The sequence below is a fragment of the Leptonychotes weddellii genome, chromosome 9 (assembly GCF_054177405.1).
Source record: "Leptonychotes weddellii isolate Sample4059 chromosome 9, ASM5417740v2, whole genome shotgun sequence".
In the NCBI taxonomy this organism is placed as follows: Eukaryota; Metazoa; Chordata; class Mammalia; order Carnivora; family Phocidae; genus Leptonychotes; species Leptonychotes weddellii.
In genome coordinates this window covers 67,400,433-67,421,624 of record NC_138377.1, presented here as the reverse complement: position 1 = coordinate 67,421,624, position 21,192 = coordinate 67,400,433, and the positions used below count along the sequence as shown (strand labels likewise).

The 21,192-nt window shown below is 40.5% G+C and overlaps 1 protein-coding gene and 1 long non-coding RNA gene across 2 annotated transcripts in view; both read right to left on the bottom strand.

The window, feature by feature from the left end:
- The window catches only part of AVEN (apoptosis and caspase activation inhibitor), a 153,324-nt gene that overhangs the window by 118,819 nt on the left and 13,313 nt on the right, over window positions 1–21,192 (bottom strand). The gene's annotated exons all lie outside the window — the stretch shown is intronic.
- Window positions 14,719–21,192, bottom strand: part of LOC145723473 (uncharacterized) — an 18,913-nt gene continuing 12,439 nt past the window's right edge. Inside the window, exon 2 of the long non-coding RNA XR_014148564.1 lies at window positions 14,719–16,867. This is a non-coding gene — a long non-coding RNA (uncharacterized LOC145723473). The remainder of the gene's footprint in view (window positions 16,868–21,192) is intronic.

Below are 21,192 nucleotides of genomic sequence, written 5' to 3'. Positions count from 1 at the left end.
CCATTTTTTATCAGTAGCAGCTGATACTTCACTACTTTAAAAAATTATTCTTTTTAATGATAAAAAAATTATAAACCATCATAATTAAAGAGTTCAGTGACAGCTTTTGGTATTAGAAAAGTGTACTAGCCCTGCACCCCAATGTTTATAGCAGTAATGTCCACAATAGCCATCCTATGGAAAGAGCCCAGATGTCCATCGACAGGTGAATGGATAAAGGTGTGTGTGTGTGTGTACACACACACACAATGGAATATTAGCCATCAAAAAATGAAAAAAACGAAATCTTGCCATTTGCAACGACGTGGATAGAACTACAGGGTATTATGCTAAGTGAAATAAGTCAATCAGAGAAAGAAAATCATATGATCTCGCTGATATGTGGAATTTAAGAAATAAGGCAGAGGATCATAGGGGAAAAGAGGAAAAAATAAAACAAGATGAAACCAGAGAGGGAGACAAACCATAAGAGACTCTTAATCAGGAAAGAAATTAAGGGTTGCTGGAGGGGAGGGGGTGAAGGGATGGGGAACTGGGTGATGGATATTAAGGAGGGCATGTGATGTAATGAGCACTGGGTGTTATATAAGACTGATGAATCACAGACCTGTACCTCTGTTAGTTAAAAAAAAATAAGTATGCTAGCAAAAATAATTTTTATGTAGCATTTCAAGAAGCTAAATTTCAATTAAAAATTGAATAAAAATATGCATATATACACTATATACCTAATATACAAGTAAACTAATAAGGAGGTTCCATTTGCCATTGTGTATTAAATAAAATATACATTAGAACATGAGCATATTTGAAATGCAATATATGGCATATATATCTACATTATCTACTGAGCCCAGAACAATGTACACAGTATTTGAGCTCCAAAATACTCTAGCCAGTAAGAATGGGAAAAAAGTGGTCCAAATCATCCTCAAATTCAGATGTTTCTCTAGCAAGAGAATTACCAACAGCTTATTTTCTTGTCCTTCCTTGTGATCAGTATATGGGAAAGAAGAGGGGACAAAGGAATCTGAGAACAGAGAAAATGGTACCCCAATCCTCTTAAGTAGCTGCTCAGTGACACTTCTGCCGGACCTCTTCACTCATCCCCAGTCCTTACCTTCTTTAAGTTTATTTAAGTAATATTCTAAATCCAAAGTGGGGCTTGAACTCACAACTCAAGATCAAGAATCGCATGCTCTACCAACTGAACCAACCAGGAGCCCCTCCAGTCCTTATCTTTCTTTCTTTTCTTTTTTTTTTCTTTAAGACTTTATTTTTACAGAGGGAGAGACAGCGAGAGAGGGAACACAAGCAGGGGGAGTGGGAGAGGGAGAAGCAGGCTTCCTGCCTAGCAGGGAGCCTGATACGGGGCTCGATCCCAAGACTCTGGGATCATGACCTGAGCTGAAGGCAGACACTTAACGACTGAGCCACCCAGGTGCCCCCTTATCTTTCTTTCTCCAAGTCTTTATATCTTATCTTTCTCACCTGTGTTATTTTGTTTCTGAGAGTTGGCTAAAAAGAGAAGGCACTGAGAGGTAATTACCATTTGCTGGTAGTCCGTACAAGAGCTAGAGTACGGGATGGCTTACTGTAAAGACCTTGAGAGTTTATGCTTCCATAATTTAAGGGTAGTTTGGAAATTAGACTACAGTAACTTTCATAGGACTAAATGGTGATTTCACACTATACTTTTGGAAGTCCTTTTATGGGGTCCTTGTGGAAAAGAGGGGTAAGTGGCAATAGAATCAGTCTCATGCATTTTATCTGCTTTACAACTTGAACTTCATGTAAGAATTCAGGCTAAAAAAGGTTTGTTTGTCTGTTTTTAAGATTTATTTATCTGCGGGGCGGGGGGTGGGAGTGGAAGGGCAGGAGGAGACAGAAAATCTCAGCAGACTCCCTACTGAGCCCAACACATGGCTGATCCCACAACCCGGAGATCATGACCTGAGCCAAAACCAAGAGTCGGACGCTCAACCACCTGAGTCACCCAGACACCCCCAGACTAAGAAAAGGTTTTAAAAGCTACCAAATTAGGGGTGCCTGGGTGGCTCAGTCAGTTAAGCGTCTGCCTTCAGCGCCGGTCATGACCCCAGAGTCCTGGGATCGGATCCAGCCCCATCCGGTTCCCTGCTCAGCGGGGAGCCTGCTTCTCCCTCTCCCTCTGCCGCCCCCCGACTTGTGCGCTTTCTCTCTCTCTCAAATATTTTTTTAAAACTACCAAATTAATCAACCTTGCAAGTCCCAACCTCCAGGTAAAATTCCATGAATTAGGTAAACATCAACAACTTTTCTAATAAAGAAGGCACTAAATGAAACCATAAAGACCACCTGCTTTTTGGTGTGGTTCTGATTTAGAAAAAAGCATTTTGCTTTGTCAATCTATTGACACACACAATAACCAGAGATACTACTAAGAGGACTTCAAGCAAAAACTTTTCTTAGTTAAGTCATTTAATTAAAAGATTTTATATATACAAAAATATCAACCTTGATAGGAGGGCTGCACGTAGACTCTGAGCATTCCTGGGCAAGCTTAGTGTACGAACCTCACCCCCCTTGACCACAGCTGCTGATAGGTCACTTTCTCCTAAGGGGGCAAGTGATAGGTCAGGTGCACGTGCCTCTTCTTCCTCTTCCCCGGGATTTCAGTGCATGGCCTTAATGGCCAGATTTTCTTTTCATGGTCTCAGTTAAATTTTCACTCCTCTTATCCACCAGCACAGGACTGGTTTCCTTGGTTACTGAGGTTTTAATATCATCACCTTCCACTTTCCAGAAAACGCACAGACCATTAAATAGCTGTCGTTTATCTGGCCAACTTTAAGACACTCCCCAAACTCTCAAGTCAACAGAGGGAGAGAACTTAGTTAACAGGGAAACAATTATTGAACTAGAAGGAACCCGAATAGCCCTGGTGCACCCTCTGCCCTCAAGTCAGATCTTGTAGAAATCACACTGGGCCAGTCGACCCTATGCCTGAGCCTGTGATGATGTCTTCCACCCGAATTAACCATATGGCATCCTTCATAAGCACAAACTGCCCATTCCTTAAACATTATTGTTTGTTCTACATTTCTTAAAGGCCCCACCACCTTTTTGAGTTGTTATAATTGAAATGAACTCGCTAGGAGTGATTAGGCCATTGCCGCCATCTCTGCATCACAAATTTTGAAAATAAAATTAAAATTAAAAGGCACCTGTACTTTTTAGTTCCTTCTCTGGACACATTTCTTTCTTTAAATATAACTTTAAATGGCACTTATCCTCCATCTATCTGTCCCTACAATATATCTGAAGAGGATTGCTTTTGTTCCTTGCAAACATTCCTACACTATTGCCAACATTCCTTCAACAACTTTTTTTTAAGATTTCTTCATTTATTTATTTGACACAGAGAGAGAGGGAGAAAGAGAGAGCACAAAAGCAGGGGGAGCCGCAGGCAGAGGGAGAAGCAGACACCCCGTGGAGCAGGGAGCCCAATGTGGGGCTCCATCCCAATCATGACCCGAGCCGAAGGCAGACGCTTAACCAACTGAGCCACCCAGGTGCCCCTCCATGACTAAGTAGTTATGGAGTATCCGTCACCAGTTCAGGCACTGGGAGTACAAAAACAAATCAGACAAGATCTTGCACCTTATGAACCCAGAATCCTATGAAGAAATCAGAGAAGCAAACATATACTTTAAGAAGCGTGGTATGTGTGCATGTGCATTCCTAAGACGTTATAAGAGCACCGAAAAAGCACCAGCAATAGAGGAGAGAGAGAGATGGAAGACATCTTCAGGAACAGCCTTGCGAGCCAGAGAGGAGGAGGAGGAAGGCATTTCAGGTTGAAGGAACCATATAATTCAGCTCCAGCTGAATTTAGCTGTGGACATGTGGCCTGAGATTAGTCTAGTGAAATAAGCACCCGCTATCTCCTGCTGGAAGGCAGTTCCCAGACTCCAAGAGAATTAGCAAAGAAGATGCTTGTAACCAAGGGATAACAGTTGTTCAAAACAAAACCCAGGGAGGTGAGTGGGAAGACGGTAACAGCAGCAGCATGGTTTTTTAGTCTTCCCCAATGCCCCATAAAAACCACACAGAGCAACTAGGATAGCATGATCAAAACTCCATGGAATACATCCATACAAACCTAGGCAGCAAGCTCTCTCCACAAAGCCCCAAACATGGGCAGGTAGGAACAAACCAACAATCACAAGTCGTGCATGGTACCTGTGCCGACCAAAGGAAGCAGAGGGAGTCAGGAGGACATCTGACAGACCTGAGAATCCCAAAACAAACAACGGGCGCTCAGGAGGAGGTGTGCAGGGCCACTGAGAACAGCAGCCGGAGGGGTGCTTGGGCGGCTCAGTCGTTGAGCGTCTGCCTTCAGCTCAGGTCATGATCCCAGGGTCCTGGGATTGAGTCCCGCATGGGGCTCCCTGCTCAGCGAGGAGCCTGCTTTTCTCTCTGCCCCTCACCCCACTCTTGTGCTCTCTCTCTCTCTCTCTCCCTCAAATGGATAAATAAGGTCTTTTTAAAAAAAAAAAAAAGAAAAAAGAGAAAGAAAAATAGAAAAAAATGACCCTGTGGGTGCCTGGGTGGCTCAGTCACTAAGCGTCTGCCTTCAGCTCAGGTCACGATCCCAGGGTCCTGGGATCAAGTCCCACATCGGGCTCTTTGCTCGGCAGGGAGTCTGCTTCTCCCTCTGCCTCTGCCCCTCCCCCTGCTTGTGCCCCCTCCCTCTGAGAAATAAATAAAATCTTGAAAAGAAGAAGTCCCTTCTCACCAGCTCTTTGGGGACATTTTTCACTTAAGATTTTTCATGCAATGTTCCTGTTACCATGTAGCTACCAATTTTAATAAAATGTAATTATCAAGATAAGTGATTTCAGTAAGCCTTATTCAGAAGTTCTAAAAGGATTGAAAACTCTACAACCTGACCACTATTTATTCTAGCAACACTTAAAAGGATTGCATTGTCATATACAATTCTTTTGTTTGCTATTGTGCTTTATCCAATGCACACAACAGGGTCAATAGATTTTTTTTTTTTTAAGAAATTCCGTGGGTTTTTTTTTTTTTTTTAGTTTCATTTATTTTTTTTTCTTTAGTGATCTCTACACCCAACATGGGGCTCGAACTCATGACCCCAAGGTCAAGAGTCACGTGTTCTTCTGACTGAACCAGCCAGTGTCCCTAGGGTCAATAGAGTCTTGATTTTTTTTTTTTAATGAAATCATCTAGTCTTCTCCAAGCCTCAGAATAGAGGTTTCACTACTAGACAATGTCCTTTCCTACCTTTAGAATAGAACTTCTTACTGATAACCTTTGCAAACTTGCTCTACGATATCAATCCATGGAGGCAAATTGAAAATTTGGTTGAAACAATACTATCTCTCTTAAAGCATCCATGTAGATCATCTGGTTTAAGCCCTGAGGTTTTAAAGAGGAGAGGAGGTTCAGAAAAGGACTTGCCCAAGGTCTCACTTCACAGCAGAAGCAGAATGACAAATCTGTCTAGAATGCAACCCAGTGCTTTTGCAAACATGTCTCTTGACTGAGCAAAATCTTAGTAAAATAAATCATTCTCTCTAATGTGTTAAGTCTCTTCATTTCTAAAGCCTTTATGAAAGTTCTATTCAAAACTCCTGACTACAAGTAGAAATAATAATAACATGTTTAAGTGGCAAAAGCAGTATAGCAAGCCAGAGACTGATGATTCAAAAATCATCCTCTGATGTTGAGGCCACCTTCCTTACATCAATGACACTCTCTTGATCTCTCAAAACTCATTCTTGTTCAATGATCTTATTTAATTTCAAGGAAGTCCTGGAAGATAGCTTAAGATCTTACACATAATTATCTACACACAGATGAAATACAGTTGAAACAGGTCACGTATCCACTCCAAACACTTAGCATCCATACAAGAGAGCAAATCTCTCACACAAAAGCTTATTCAACTTCAAACCATTCATAACAGTCATTTAAAACAGCAAGATTCACAGTGTGGTGAGAGGGCTCGATAGTAAGAAATCACTTACAGTTCAAAGCAATGAATATGACCAGAGATTGGGAGGAGAGAGCCACACATAATCAATAATAAAGAAAAGATACACAATTTGAAAAGAGTTGAGCATTTCCAAAAATTATAGAAAGTACTTCAGAGCAAAACAAAAACAGAAGATGTCAACAAACTGGTAAAATGTAAAAAAAAAAAAAAAAAAGTACAAAACAGGTGTGATCTAAATCTATGCTTAATTAAAAAGATGAATGCCACCATCTGGCAGAAAACCCTTCTCCCACCACCTGACAATTCAGTCAAATGGACTGCCATCCCCACTGCGTCTCCATTAGTGACAGATCTAAGTCACAGACGGGCAGCTCGAAATCTGCGTGCCTTCAAGAAAGCTACGCATGTGACATCGTTCAGGTCCCTTGGCTGAATGTCGATCTTCTCTCTCTTTTTGAGGAAAAGCTCAAAGATTAACTAACCAGGTCAAATTTCAGAAGATACAAGACCTAATCTCCACACAACTTTTTCATTGTCCTGTCTTTAGACAGGGGCCAAACTCAAGCCCTGACGAGTACAAGCTGTTTGATTTGCCAGTTCACATTAGAGAACAATGGACCTACCAGAACTCTGTCCCTTCTAAGCACCTCCCTCACGGGGGACAGCCCATGTACAGTGACCCAACGAAGAGGAAGGACCAACCATCTACCAAGTCTTTCTCTGTGTATGTGGTTTCCCGGACACTGCTGAAATAAGGTTGTGTGTGCTTCCCCCTTTCTGGCCTCCTCCCAGCTGAAGCGCCTCTTTGAATGTATCCTCCTTTTCAGCTCTTCCCTGCTGAATAGAGTTGTATAAAATGCATCACATTTCTCTTCTGGGGGCTGGCTGAATTTTTCTGTGTGTTGAAATCTTTGCTTTATCTTCAAGAGCACTTGCACATGACAACATTAACACGAAGAGAAAAGGACGGATGCACTCACAGTGCTCCTGTGAGCGGCTCCCTTAAAGTAGAAGCCAACAGAAATCAAAGCTACTGCAAAAATCATATGTAGAGACTTCATGTGCAAATATTTTGTAGATGGAATAAGGCAGCATTGTTTGCGATGAAGAAGAGTGCACATGTTCCGCTTAAAACCTACTTTTGCCACACCACGCATGACATTTGAAAGGGCCTCGCCTGGCACACACTACTTTTCTGGGCTAAACTGTGTTCTCTCATTCCTCAGCCATCAGCTGAATGACATCATATGGTTACATACTAGCGAAAACTCCTTCCTTCTGATCCACACACTTTAGCCAAAATGGAGAAACAAGAAAAAGAAAATGCACTTTTCAGAGGCAGACAGATTCGACAGACAATTTCCCCTACGAAAGGACAGAATACTATAATCTGCATTTCCCTTCTGCAGCTCTTTTCAAGTGTGACCTTTAGGAAGCTCTTCCAACACTGGGGAGGCAAAAACTTTAATTAAAAGAAAGGGCAGCAAAGACGCCTAAGGAAGGAGAAAGCTTTTTACCTTGCATTAGAGAAAGGTGGATTTTCTCAAAGCTCCCATTTGCGAGGACAAAATGCAAATCCCAGGATCAGGATTATATCGAACACAAAAGCTAAGGGCCTTGAAGCTGGGCCACAGTGCACTGTACCTAAATAACCACACATTGGTAGAATTCCCTTGGAATTGCAATACTATCATCATGCGTGCCTTATCTTTTGTACAAGTGTGAGACCATTTATCGCTCTTCATAGAAATTTAAAGCAACACTTCATTCCACCTTCTCAGGAGCCCCAACAACAATGTCCAAATACTCTTTTAAGAAAGAAGCACAAATTAAACTCTAGTATTGCTTTCTTCTAACAAGGAGGCCTGTGGATTTAAAAATCATAATCGAAACCCTCAAGAGGAATAAATTTGAAAAAGCTAAAGCCTATTTAGGACACGAGCTCTAACTGTGGCAGAATAAAAATACTGTATATTCCTGTAACATGCTTAGCACATCTGCCTCCAAATAGTACCCCCAGTGGGATTTCTGCGGAGGCAACATTGACTAGATTGAAGTAATTTGAAATTCAGAGCCCTTCCCTGAGAGTAAGACACTGTCATTATCACAATTTTAACAAGGAGAGAAGAAAAGAAACTCTCTGGAGTGTGTGATATCATTAAGATAGTTTTGAATGGGCTAGGTCTCAGAGACAGACCAAGAGAATAAAAGGGACAGGAAGAGGGCCCTGGGAAACTGAGGGTCTATCCCAAAGAAAATGTCACAATCACCAGCCAGATAAACCTTGCTTCCTTCTACACAACCCCAAGACCAGACTTCAGGCTTTAGCCACAGCAATTCGGTACATTAAGGGAAAAAAGGAGAAAGGGAAACTCCTTTTATTCTTTTATCTAATGGTCCCGAAGCCACTCACAAAGCAGCAAGAGTAAGATTCTACAAGAAGAGAGTCCTGATCCAGAGTGATAGATTCTATGAGCTCAAGCACAAACCCCACTTGAAAAAAAGCAATCATAGATTTACAACTGCCGAATGGACAAGCTCTTCTCTTTCACCACAGAGGAGGGCTGAGGATCTAATTTCCTCACTGACAAAGTATTTCAGGTAATAAATGATAGTCCTCTCGGTCTGGAAAACTTGCCCTTTTAGGATCTGATGAAAATTATAATTAGATGGCTCTCCAATAATTATTTCCTTTTTTTCCATTTACACAGGGTAAAATACAAAGTTCTATGAGTTTAGACAAATGTAGTCATGTAACTACCACCACTGTCAAGATACAGAACAGTCCAGGGGCACCTGGGTGGCTCAGTCGTTAAGCGTCTGCCTTCGGCTCAGGTCACGATCCCAGGGTCCTGGGATCGAGCCCTGCATCGGGCTCCCTGCTCGGCGGGAAGCCTGCTTCTCCCTCTCCCACTCCCCCTGCTTGTGTTCCCTCTCTCGCTGTCTCTCTCACTGTCAAATAAATAAATAAAATCTTTAAAAAAAAAAAAAAAAAGATACAGAACAGTCCCATCGGCCCAAAATTTTCCATCATGCCACCTCTCCAAGGCTTCTTTCACTTAAAGTACATTCATAGTAGAGCCATCCTTGTTGTTGTGAACAACAGTGGTTCGTGCCTTTTTGTTGCTAAGTTGTGGTGCCCTGTATGGACGTACCACAGTTTGAGTATCCATTCACCAGTTACAGAATTTGGGTAAAGCTGCTGTAAGCATTCACAAATAAGTTTTCATTTCATTTGAGTAAATAATACCCAAGAGTGGGACTGCCACATCACATGGTAAGTGTGTGTTTAACTTGATAAGAAGCTGCTGGGATTTGGTACTGTCATTTTCCTATGCCATTCTACTAGTCAGATAGCAATTTCTTCTTTGTGGTTTTAGTTTGCATTTCCCTAACAACAAATGTTGTTGGGCGTCTTGGTGCTATTTGCCATCAATGTATCTTCTTGGGTGAATGGTCAGTTTAAATCTTTTCCTTTTTTAATGGATTGTTTCTTACTGGATTTTGAGAGTGATATATATTTTCTGGATACAAGTCCTTTTTTGGATATGTGACTTGAAAATAGTTCTCCCAGTCTGTGATTTTTTATTTAGAATTTATTCCTTAGTTTGAGGTTCACAGCAAAACTGAGCAGAAGGTCCAGAGATCACCCACATACCCTCTGTGTGGCTTACCTTTTTATGGAAAAAAAAAAAATGTTATGATGGACTTTTCTTTTGCAGATCATGCTTTTGGTGCTATATCTAAGAAATTTTTGCCTAACCCAAGGTCACAAACACTTTCTCCCATGTTGTCTCCTAAAAGAACAGTCACCCTTCCATTCATTTCAAGACAGTTTAACTCATGGTGCAGTTATTATAACGGCTTTAAAGTCTCTGATAAGCTCAGTATCTGGATCATCCTGGAGTTGGCATTTGTTGACTTGTTTGTCTAAAGAACTGGTCACATTTTTCTGTAATACTGTGAAATCTTAAATGCAGAATAACATCCTGAATATGAAGTTGTGTAGACTCTGGGTGCTGTTACAAATCCTCTGGAGAGCATTAGGATTTTGTTTGTTCCTTTTTATCAGGCCATCGATCTGGCGAGGTTCAGACAGCAAGTTTTCCCTCCTCTTCTGTGGGCCATGGTTCCTTGGTCACTCCAGTTCTCAAGGCTTTTGCTACACTGCTTTGGGTCCATCTCCCCCATGTGCAGCTCGGAGCGAGTACTAGTCTCAGGCTAGTTCATAAGCACAGGACCCCGTTCCAGCTCTTTCTAGGGTTCTCCCAATCTGCTGGCCCAAAGGTGGGATTTCTCTTGGAGTTCTAGCTGTCCGCATGGCCCCTCAGGGTACAAAGCAGAGAGAGGAAAAAATAGGGAAATTAAAACAGGCAGCCGCTCACACTTTTTGGACTGCAGGGGCCCTTTTGCCTGGTTCCCCTGGCCAGAAAAACAGGATTTTGAGAGGCATTTTAGCTGCCAGCCCCACTGGCCGCACTAGCTCTCCAAGGGGTCTGCCTCCGTGATTCAAAAGGAGGCAGAGACCCTTACACACTTTCCAGCCTGCATCTTCCCATTCTTCGGGCCAGAAAGATGGGATTTTTCTTAGATTTTAGCTCCCTCTGCACCACTACTGCAGCTCGGAGCGCCTGCCTTGGCTCGTGGCCAGAAAGAAAAACAAAGAGGAATTCACCCCACGGGTCCCCCACACAGGTAGTTTCTCCAGACTTACACTCTCTTCCCAATTGCCATCTTAACTTTTCTGAGTCCTCGGGTCATCTGTCTGTCCATAGTTTGTCGTTGCAATCCACGGGAGAAATGGGCCCTGGGGGGCTGACTTTATCTTGGTCACGTCCTCCGGTAATTTTCCTGTTATGTGCTGAGGCGGCACCACTCTTCCCACTTCGCATTCCAGCAGCTTCCACAGCTGAGCTGAGGTGCTAGCCCACCTCTTGCCTTCCACTTGAGGGTATTGCCAGCTCAGCGAAAACCCCATCCCAGATTCTCCTAAAGCCATGACATTGAGTGCACATGCTTTACGCTCATCTTAGCTGTCACTATTTATTGCATATCCTTAAGAAAGACTGAGGGAAAGAAAAAGCGACCTGACCTCTGGCACAGGGGTCCTCTTCTAGTCCCCGCGCTCCATAAGCCTCAGTCTCCCTCCTTCCCTCCCAGTTGCACCAGGCTTACGAGGCCAGGTGGGTGGTTACCTGTTCATTGCAAACAGCTGCTCTTTGGGCATGTTGAGAGTGACTAAGAAAAACTAATCTACACGGGTTCAGGCTATCAAGGGCATCAAAGGAAGAAAACATGTGTTAGAGGCTTCTTCCTTTAGCAGACATTTAAACCCATTCTGGCTCTTTTCGTGGACGACAAAATAGGGGACTGCATCTAGAAAGGAGCCCAGAGAGTGGATTTAGTTTCAGATGTACAGCTAGACCTACCCCCTTCACTGTCTTGAGTTGTAATAGGAAAAGCATAAACCTGCTAACAGAGAATGGAAGTGACTGTTTCCAGAATATTGGAAATAATGCCATGCTTCAACACAAAATCCACTATTCAGTCACATAACAGATATCCACAAAGAGCCTACACTCTTCCAGGCACTGTTTAATGTACATGGAATACAGGAGTAAGCAAGACAAATTCCTTGTCCTTATGGAGTCATCAAACAACAATCAAATGAATGAATATATAATTTTATATAAATACATAAAAACAGTTGTTTCAGGTTGTGACAGACACTATAAAGATAAAGTAGGATAAGGAGCTGGAGAACGATGAGAGCATGATTTGATATAGAATAGTCGGGAAAATGTCTTCAGAGAGAACATTTAAGCAGAGAACCTGATAGGATAATGGAGTAAACCATGCAAGGATTTGGGATAGAAAGGCAGAATGTTCCAGGCAGCAGGTACATAGGCCGTCAGGAGAGAACAATCCTGGCACATTCAAGGGTCAGAAACAGAGCCAGCATCATTATAATGTCTACATTGGATGGAACTTAGAGGAGAGAGGGCAATAATGAGGCCTAAGAAGCAAGCAGGCATCAGATCATGAGGGGCTTTACATGGCATGGTAAGGAATTTGGATCTTATCCTAAATGTGATGGGAAAGCAGACCTATAAAGACATGAAAAATGCAAGGTTTGATCTAACCATCTTTCTCACTCTCAATCTCAACCACAGAAATTACTTTCAGATTCAGAGCTAAACATGATGTTCCAATCCACTTCATCCTCAGTCTTAACAGCTCATGAAGTCAATACAAAGTCAAATCATAACTTTGAAGATGAATGAAGCATTCATTAATCATTCATCCATTAATCCACCCCCAAAGCAATACCTATATATATATCATAAATACCTTCAAATGCCAAATTATTCCTTTTCTACTAGAGAAAAAACTGAAAGACTATAGTTTTTGAACTTGTATTTTTATAAAAATCTTCCAACACAGTACACTAAATCCCCAGGTACCCATAACCCAGCTTCAACAATTATGAATAATTTGCCAGTCTTGTTATCTATCACCCTTTGCTTCCTCAAACACAAACACACACACCCATGTGCACACACACTTTTTAGTGCATTTTTTTCTGGAATATTTTTAAACAGATCTCACACATCTATCATTTCACCCATATTTCATTATATATCTCACATTAAAAACTTTAAATATAAACACAATGTCTTTTCCATACCTAACAAAAGAAACAATAATCCCTTAACATGACCTGGACCATGTTCAAATTTCCTCCAAATAGCTCAAATCTTTTCTTTTGTATTTGGTTTGTAAGAACGAGGATCCAAACAAGGCCAACATACTGCACATGGCTAGTATGCCTCTGTAAGTCTCCTTTAACCTAGATCTGTCCTGCAGAATTTCCCACATTTTCGATTTGACTGTTGCTTCTTTATGTTGTCCTTTAACTTGTTCTTCTATCCCACTTATTTCCACAAACTAGCAACTCTATCTAGTGCCCTGATTACAGTCCAGTTTAACACCCATTAGTGGTTACTGTTTAGATTAGTTCACTAGGAGCTGAAAAGTGGCAATTTTCTATCATTTCTTTAGCATTAGGTGCAATGTGTATTTAAAAAAAAAAAAAAACTTTCTGGGGCGCCTGGGTGGCTCAGTCATTAAGCATATGCCATGCCATGGCTCAGGTCATGGTCCCGGGGTCCTGGGATCAAGCCCCACATCAGGCTCCCTGCTCTGTGGGAAGCCTGCTTCTCTCTCTCCCATTCCCCCTGCTTGTGTTCCCTCTCTCGCTGTGTCTCTCTCTGTCAAATAAATAAATAAAATCTTAAAAAAAAAAAAACAAAACAAAAAAACCTTCATCATCAACTATTTGGTTATCCTAAAGTATATAGTTCATTCAGGAAAGCATAATTGCTAAATCTTTTCCCTTACTTTAATCAATGTTTAGAATTGTGCATTGTTACCTAGCAGCCTCCAAAGATAACCAATGAGGTGGTGGGGGGCGTAGTATCATTAAAAACTCATATTTGCTGTCTTTCCATCAACTGCATTTCTTATTCTTATTGATGCTCAAATAGTCCTATCCAGTGGAAGCTCCAGGAACCTTTCATAGCATTCTTGCTTTCTGCCCCACACCTAGAATCAGCCTTTTCTCAAAGATGCCTGGTCTTTTTAAAGTGGGAAATGCTATTTAGAAACTATAATCTGAGGCTGAGAGTGTTCACTGTAACTGGGTTATCTTTGTTTCTTTTTCAGTAGAAAACACATACTTAAGATAAATGTCTAAGTTCATACAGATACTTAAGTTTAAGATTACAGGTTTTTTACTTAATTGCTACAATTTTTAGATTAGTTTTTCTTCTCTCTTACTCTGAAAATCTTAGTTGCTAACAACTTTCGTTTTAGTTTACTAACATTAATGTAACTAATTTCCTTTACTCTGCAATATATATTTATTGTTTTCAACATAATGATACCAATATCACTACTAAGAATACTGAATGCAGTTTAAAAGTTCTCTTAAGTACATTTGTTCTTAGCATTCATCTAACTAGGGATACACAGCCAAAGTATCATTTTAGAGTCACTTGAAATAATTCTCTGTTTGAGTGAGCCATACCTGATAGAGAGATTCATGTGAGGGCTTTCTGTTTTGTTTTGTTTTGTTTTCATTTACTCTTCAGCTTTAAAATGAGGATTTGCACACATGCTCACACATTACTACATATAAGCATCAAGTCGATGCTATTTTCCATGTTTGCAATGGTAGACAAAATCAACTGGTCAAACTGTTTATGGGACTGATCATCAAGACACAGGATCCAGCAAAAAATAGTCCTGTATCCTTAAAAACGGCAGATTCCAAGACTGGGGCAGAAAATATACACGATAAACCTAGAGTATCTTGTAGTACCAGAAAGTAGAGGTGCCAAACACACACACACACACACACACACACACACACACACACACACACACACACACACACACACCCCTGATGTGGGTAGATCACAGGAGCACGGGAGCCAACTGAAAGAACTTCTAATGGTCAAACCTGAACAATTTGAGCAACAAAATAAAGTAGTATTGGATTATAACCCACAGTATAAAATAAATATCCATTGAGTCCACACTAGCAGAAATAAGTACATTTAAGTGGGGAAGACAAATCTCCCATGCAGAAGAATTTACATAGATTCTCCATCTTCAAAGACTGCAGAATGACTTCCTTCCAGAAAACACAGTATAGAAGACAGATGGGAATAATGTTACAGTAAAGAAACCTGACAACTACTACCTCAGCTAGGTGAGCAAGGTCAGCATCAACAATAATGATAGTATGTACGCTTGATATGTTAGGATAGTGGTACTTTACCTCCCAAAACCCATAACTTCAGTCTAATCCTGAAAGAAACATCAGACAAATTCCAATAAAGGAGCATCCCTCTATTGGTATAGAGAGATAGTTAATAATATATCAGTATTAGTTCATTAATTGTAACACATGTACCCTAATAATGTGAGATGTTATAGCGGAAACTAAGTATAGGATATATGGAAACTGTCTATACCATTCTTTCAATTTCTCTGTAAATCTAACACTGTTCTAAAAAGTCTATAAAGTCTATTTTTTAAACCATAGAAAGATAGATAGATACATCTCCCTATGTATAACCCTGCAGGGTATGCACCCTGTCCTATTGCTTTGAATTGTTTCTGTTGATACAATGAGACTGAAAATTAACTTCTAATCAACGAAGCAGTTGAGATTGTAGGTCTTTTACTTTTTCTGAACAAGCACTATCTGCACTCTACCTACTATTTAGGTATATAGACATGTTTAGAAAATATTTGTTAGGCCTCTTTAAGTAAGTTCACAATAGCAATATCAAATAATTACAAACAGCTGGTGATAAGAATAAAGCAAACACGACACAGATTTTAAGTCTGAACAAAAGTGTGAACACTCTATCTCAGAGCCTAAAATAATCCAGAAGTCTGAAACAATGGCCCAGATGTAGGCTAAATATAGGTGTGATAAACCATATTTAGCTCTTAGGATAGGGTGGCTGGTGGGGGAGGGGGGAGAATGACAGTTTGGTTATGGGAATATCATAAGGGAGAAAAAAACTAATGTTTATTATTGACCATAGAATATACAAGATTTTGGTTTATCAAGAGAGGGCATGGGTTTAAACACTTGAGAAACACAGAGCAGGATTCTTCCAGAAAAAGATGAAGGACAAGAACTCTAAAAATCTTCAAAACAAAGTTTTCTTATACTGTCTTAAGTAGATCATACTGTCAGCCTCTGACAGGCCGAATAATGGGCTTCTCCAAACCCATCCATGTCCTTATCCTCTGAAACCGTGAATATGTTGGGTTCGCAGAAAAGGGGAATTAAGATTGCAGATTGGAATTAAAGTGGCTAATCAGCTGACCTTAAAATAGGGAGATTACCCTGGATTATCCAGGTGGGTCCAACGTAATCACAGGTGTCCTTAGAAGTGGAAGAAGGAGGCAGAAAAAGAGAAAAGGGAAAGAGATGTGACCACAGAAGTCGGAGAGATGCTAGTTTGCTGGCTTTAAATTTAAAGGAGCTCAGTGGTAAGGAATGTGGGCAGCCTCTAGAAGCTGGAAAGGCAAGGAAACACATTCTCCCTCAAGCCTCCAGAAAAAAGCCACAGTCCTACGAACATCTTGATGTTAGCCCAGTGAAACAGATGCACATAGGGATTCCAGAAGTGTAAGATAATAAATCTGGATTGCTTTAAGCCACTAAATATGCAGCAATATGTTACAGCAAGGGTAAAAATTCATACACTGCCTGCAGACAGAACTCTCCTGCTTTGAGCGGGAGAGCCCGTTTAACCCAGCATCAGGTGGCCTTTCTACCGCATGCTAATTAAAGGAAAAGGAAAAACATGTTATTTATATCTGTGAAGTAAACAATCACGAATAAGAAGAGAATCAAAAGACAGTAATCAAAAAATTGATATACATAAGCTACAGCAAAAACCAGGCTGGGCTATTCTTTTCAGTAATAGGTGGCCTTCACATTAAAATTCCTGTCAGTTTCTTATTTTACTTCATCTGAAATCTCCACATTAACCACTGTAAAAAAAAAAAAAAAAAAAACAATTTATTTATGGTTACAGAGTTAGCTCTCCGTCTTAGTCACCTCATGCTGCCACAACAAAATACCACTGATGGGGGGCTTAAGCAACAGAAATGTATTGCTCACAATTCTGGAGGCTGGAACGTCCAAGATCAAGGTGCCAGCAGATTCAGTGTGTAGTGAGGACTGCTTCTGGCTTGTACACAGCCACCTTCCCGCTGTATCCTTCACACAGTTGAGGAGAGAGTGAGCGAGCTCTGGTCTTTCTCTTCCTAAGAAGGGCACCAACTCTATCAGCTAAGGGCCCCACCCCCATGACCTCATTTAACCTTTATCACCTCCCCACGGGCCCTATCTCCAAATACTGTCACCTGGGGGGTTAAGGCTTCAATATATGAACTTGGGGATAGGGGGAGGACACAAACATGCAGTCAGTAACACCATGAGTGATCTCTATCTAGGTCAAAAAACAAAAAAGGAAAGCTATCTTACCCAGAGAATATTCATTCAAGAAAACTATCAAGTCATATAAATTACCATAAACAAAAAGGAAAAGCTGGGAACATAAAGAGCTTCCAAATAGCATATTAATATACAACTTATATGTTCGTTAATATATTAGTATTCTGGGGCGCCTGGGTGGCTCAGATGGTTAAGCGACTGCCTTCGGCTCAGGTCATGATCCCAGGGTCCTGGGATCGAGTCCCGCATCGGGCTCCCTGCTCCTTGGGAGCCTGCTTCTCCCTCTGCCTCTCTCTCTCTCTGTCTCTCATGAATAAATAAATAAAATCTTTAAAAATATATATATATATATATATATTAGTATTCTGTAGATATAGAGAGGGACACTGGCCAACTGTCTGTGTTTATACAATGTATTCAGTCAGCACCTGCACTAAAAAAGAAAGATACCTTTTCAATTTGTTCTTTTATAATAAATGTGTATTTAAAGACAGACTAGCTTCAGAAGCAGGGACATACAGATGGCTATGGCACTGACCTGTCTCTACATACATAAATTGCACTATAAACTCAGTTTCTACAATCCAAAAAATTAAGAAAATAGTGTAAACAAAAGTCAATATACAAAAGAGGCTAATAACCCAAAATAAAAGAACTCCCAAAGTGTATTTATTCCACAATATTTATTCCGTACAGTTCTCTCTTGACTCTAAGCCATTAATGCTCAGTAACAAATGAAACTATATTGAAATTTCACAAATACGGTCATACATAACCAGATCTGGAGTTTATACAAGTCAGTTTCAGTCAACATCATCTAGAAATACCTATGTCAAGGATAAAATATTGAACAGCATATTAAACTCACAGGTTTGCTAATTATCCTTGCCTGAATTACACTGGACTATGAAATACACAGTGATGGTCAATCAGAGATAACAACCACGCCTCTAAAAGATAAGAAACCCCATCATCAAAAGGTGTCCTTCTGGAACTTGTTTCTCTGATTGCTACTCTTCTCTCTGTGGGTAAGCCTGTACTATTCCAACAGAACAAGGGGAGGAGAGGCGCGAAGGAGAATGAGGAGAGTGTATCAGAGTTTCCAGGCTGGTTTGAAGTAATATCAACAATCTAGAAGGCCGTCAAAATTGAAAAGTAAAGAATTATAATCACTACCAAGATTTTGCTGCTGTTGTGTGGTTTTGATCGGCTCGACAAAGGTCTGAACACGGTCATCTGTGTAATGACTAAAGCAGGGAATGAGTGTTACTCCCGTTGGAAAAATGCTGGACTGCTTACCCCACCTGCTGTTCACGGGTAAAACTGTGATTTGCTTGCTGGTTTCATTTCGGCCGCCTGCACCTGAGGCCTCGGCATGGCCCAGAAATTTTCTTTTCATTGTTTGGAAGCTGGACAAGGGCCTTGGAATTAATATGTCTAGTTCAGCCTTCATTCGACAGATGGCTTGATTGTCCTTTATTTGATTAAGCCAAAAAGCATTTACACTTTGCTTTTAACTCTACCATTCACTTCTTTTTTTTCTTTTTAAAGATTTTATTTATTTGACAGAGAGAGACACAGCGAGAGAGGGAACACAAGCAGGGGGAGTGGCAGAGGGAGAAGCAGGCTTCCCGCTGAGCAGGGAGCCCGATGCGGGACTCGATCCCAGGACCCTGGGATCATGACCTGAGCCGAAGGCAGACACTTAACGACTGAGCCACCCACGTGCCACCTCTACCATTCACTTCTGATGGTTAAAAATCCTTTAATCACAACTTTTTGCAAAGAGGAATGAGGCATCAGCATTTCGGTCACTTCTAAGCAATCTGTATTTCCAGAAGGTGTCCTTACAGAGCACTGTGAAGCTAACACTTATTTTTGTTTTCATCTACAGGATGATTTAATTGATTATAACTAGAATGATCGCACTCTAAAATCAAGCAATCTCTTAAAGACTTTTCACATTTAAATATTTTATAAGTGAGGGCGCCTGCGTGGCTCAGTTGGTTAAGCCACTGCCTTCGGCTCAGGTCATGATCCTGGAGTACCGGGATCGAGTCCCGCATCGGGCTCCCAGCTCGGCAGGGAGTCTGCTTCTCCCTCTGACCCTCCCCCCTCTCATGTGCTTTCTCTCTCTCATTCTCTCTCAAATAAATAAATAAATAAATAAATAAATAAATAAATAAATAAATAAAAATCTTTAAATATTTTATAAGTGAGACAGAGAGGGAATGAGAATGAATTAATACTTGTTGGCTATAGACGTCCCAACTTTAGAAAAAAGAAAAAGAAGAAACCAAAAAATTGAGAAGGCAAATGGATGCAAAACTTTCCCAGTCTTTTTAATATCACATATCACAGCAGCCCACTAGGAACCTCTTATGTTTAAGGAACTAGAATTTGGGAATGGGAGTATGATTTTAACAGCTTGGGGAGTGCAGTATGGTGAAGCCACATGCCTAGACTTTAGGATACTGGGCAGAAACCTCAATTTCTTTTTCTAATTGAAGTATAGTTGACACCCAGCGTTACATTAATTTCAGGTGTACAACATAGTAATTCAACAAGTCTATATATTAGGCTGTGCTCCCCACCAAGTGTAGCTACCACCTGTCACCATACAATGTTATTACAATATCATATTCCCCATTCAGTACCTTTCATCCCCATGACTTATTCATTTCATAACTGGAAGCCTGCACCTCCCACTCCCCTTCCCCATTTTGCCCCTTCCCCTTGCCCCTTTCCTCAGGCAGCTATCAATTTGTTCTCTGTGAGAAATCCCAATTTCTAAGTCATTTGGTAGAAAACCTTAAATTTCCATCTCCATATTTAACCACTCCACCTTCTGCTATCTCAAAGAGTAATGAGATATATATTGAATAAACTAGAAAGGCTTAGGTCAGTAAATCAAAAGGATGAACTACAATTCAATATAGCCTAACCAATTGCTATATTAAAAAGAAAGATATTTATGTTTGATGGGAAAACACGAAAAGTACTTAATTGTTCTAGGAGGAAAAAAATTCAGAATTCATTGTTTTGATCACTCACAACAAAATGTTAAATCTCCTCCTAGAAGTCAGAAACCTCAAGTTCAAATATTAATCCCACTGCCAATTACTTGGCTGTATCCTTAAAAAGGCCTGACTCTACCCAATTACTATTTCTTCACCTGTAAAACTACATTTAATACTGCCTACCTCTTTCACAGGGAGATTCTGATAATCATTTAAACCTAAGGATTTCTTTTAGGGCCTACTCTGAAGAAGCAGTTTTGGTTCATTTAAATTTTATATTTTTTTATTTCCTTTCTCCTATGAGTAATGCATGCTCATGGTAACAAAATAAAAATTAAAGTAGTTCAGAAAGATATAAAGAAAAAAGGAAAAGTTCCCTCATCTTCCTTATCTCCTAGTCTCATTCCACAAAGGTAACCACTACGTATGTTTCCCCTAGAGCCTTCCAGAAATAGTCTCTGCATATGGATGAATATCTTCTTTTTACACAAATGGAAAGATACCACACTGACTTTCCTTAAGTAACTGCTCCCCTCAATATAGGGCATTTTACATATCTACCCCAGTCTTGGGCATTCCTCCACAGACACACCATAATTCATTTAGAAATTGTTTCCAGCTTTTCCTTAAACAATGTTGCAATGAATAATCGTCCACTTATATTTGCTAACTTGTTCAGACATACCTGCAAAATAATACAGAATAATACAGAATACAAAATAATACAGAACTTCGGGGCCACAGGCTAAATTTTGATGTCAAATTGCCTCATTTATAGGTTGTATCAATTTCCATCAAAAGAAAAGTATTAGCCAATACTGAATATGATCAACACTTTTTTAAAAACACATAGTTTTAGGGGCACCTGGGTGACACCTTCAGTTAAGCATACACCCCCTTGGTTTCAGCTCAGGTCATGATCTCAGGGTCATGAAATGGAGCCTGGCATCAGGCTCCTTGCTCAGTGGGGAGTCTGCTTGAGATCCTCTCTCCCCCTCCCTCTGCCCCCCCCCTCCGCTCCAGCACTCTTTGTCTCTCTCTAAAATAAATAAATAAATCTTAAAAACGACAACAACAAAAACCCCACATAGTTTTAAAGGCTCTTTTTTTTTTTT